The following is a 1,967-nucleotide window of genomic DNA, read 5'->3' on the forward strand; positions in this document are numbered from 1 at the left end:
GGCAGCCGGAGCTGGAGGATTGCGGCTGAGGTTCTGTGGGAAAGGCTGGGAAACAGCAGAGCTGTAGCGTCATACAGTAAAGCAGGAGGAAATAAGCTTTCCATAGCAAAACAAGATCTGCTTTTGGGACAAGACTCAGTCATCTCTTGTCACTTCATCTGGCTCTTCTTTGTAGAAGTAGCCCCAAGTTAATTTGCAATTTCGTAGTTGCTTTCAGTTTGCTCAGAAATGTCAGCTTTCTCCTGTGCATTCAGGTAAATGTTCATGCCTGAAGCCTCTACACAGGTTGGCCATCCCCTGACTGGGTGGGGTGTGTTCCCTTTTGTTCTGGCTGCTTGAAGCATCCTTTATGTCAGAGACCATCACTGATCTGACCAGGACCACACTATATCCTTTATTATTGTGGTTCACATTATTGACCATGGTTACCTTGGGAAATGTCATAATACTCATCTAAGAAGTTGTCTATAAATATTCCCTTCTTGCAGCACTGCTCAGCAGAGTGCATGCACTACCTGGATGTACTTCCACACCAGCACCCTTGGCATCACACAGATCTGAGTTTTTCATTAATAGCTGATGTCTGCACTGTTATGCCTCTGGTTTCATATTGTAACACACAGTTCTCCAGAGTGGTTTTCCCATGATGGACATTTAAAATCCCCTTCACAACTTCATGTGGCACTCACTTCGAACTGGAGGTCCTTTTACCAGATTCTGTACAGTCAAGAAAGATGTCTCCTTTCTTTTGTTTATTTTACCACAACATAAAAGGCACAGCCTTTGAGTTCAACTTAATCAGCACTGCAGGCCCTCTAGAACTCAGTGACCAGGACAGATGATGACTGTGTCTGCTTCATAACAGGCATTTACAGCTGTCAGTGGATTATGGTGAAACTGTATTTCTAGGTCTTTACCACAATCAGCTACAAGCCCAGAATCACATCATGTTCTCAGATGTCAGAATGCAGCCTCAGTCAAGGCTCAACACATCACACAAAGTAATCCAAGTTATCCTCTTCCTTCTCCCTGTCCCAGTCCTCCACATGCACTGGTAGAAGAGCCTGACGTGCTCTACAGCTTGTGCTGTTTGGTAAAACTCTCCTGAGTCATTATGCACAACCCACAACCCCCACACTGGTATCTGGTGTCCCTGAAGCTTCAAGGAGCTTCTGCTTTCAGAATTGAGTACTCCGTACCAGCCACCCCAACAAGAACCTCAAACACATTTGTATGCCAGATCTCCTGCTGTCCACATGGTGCAAAGACTTTGTCCAGGTACTCAGCTGTGAACTGTGTCACCTCCAAAGTTTTGCAATGTTAAGGAAGAGTTTGGACCCTAGGTTCCAAGCCAGAGTTGGTTTCTTTCAGCTTGAGGTGGTGCCTCTGGAGAGGAATCCCAAATCAAGAAATCCCTGGGCCTTTGTATCCCCACAGTCTGTGCACCTGATCTTCCTGTGCCCAATGGTGGTTTATGGTCTGGAGTCTTCTAACGGCCTCATGGAATTCTTTCTCCATGTCCACGTGGGCAGGCCATAATTGTTCTTATCTTCCATCCTGGGGCCCTTCAGGATCTCAGCTCTTATCTGAAGATACCGAGTCTTTCTCTGTTTACTCCCCTGCTTAGCTCTCCATGCTGACAAAGTTTGCTTTAAGTTCCTTGAAACCAAGTTTTGAGCAGGACCCACTCGTGCTAAGCTGTCAGCAAGTTACAATTAAACTTAACCCTAGACAATTAATTTCTAACATTGTAATCCCCAACATGCAGTCAGCCAAGATGTAATCCTGGTAATCTCTAAACTGCTTGTGAAACAAAAGATGGTCAGTGTGAAAAATATCTGGAAAAAGTACATTCCCGTTGGGCAGAGTCTTTCCTAAAGCAGTGCCTGGTTTGTCACGATGATGCCTTAGTCACTCCAGGAGCCATCACTCCAGACACTCGGCACACTCCTGGAGCAGCCACATCC

General features: G+C 45.7%; 1 pseudogene; it reads right to left on the bottom strand.

Annotated features, from left to right (window-relative positions):
- Positions 1-231: 231 nt before the first annotated feature.
- Positions 232-1,518, bottom strand: LOC102039119 (annotated as a pseudogene).
- Between the last annotated feature and the right edge of the window lie 449 nt (positions 1,519-1,967).

Source organism: Geospiza fortis, unplaced genomic scaffold (assembly GCF_000277835.1).
Source record: "Geospiza fortis unplaced genomic scaffold, GeoFor_1.0 scaffold23, whole genome shotgun sequence".
Lineage (NCBI taxonomy): Eukaryota > Metazoa > Chordata > Aves > Passeriformes > Thraupidae > Geospiza > Geospiza fortis.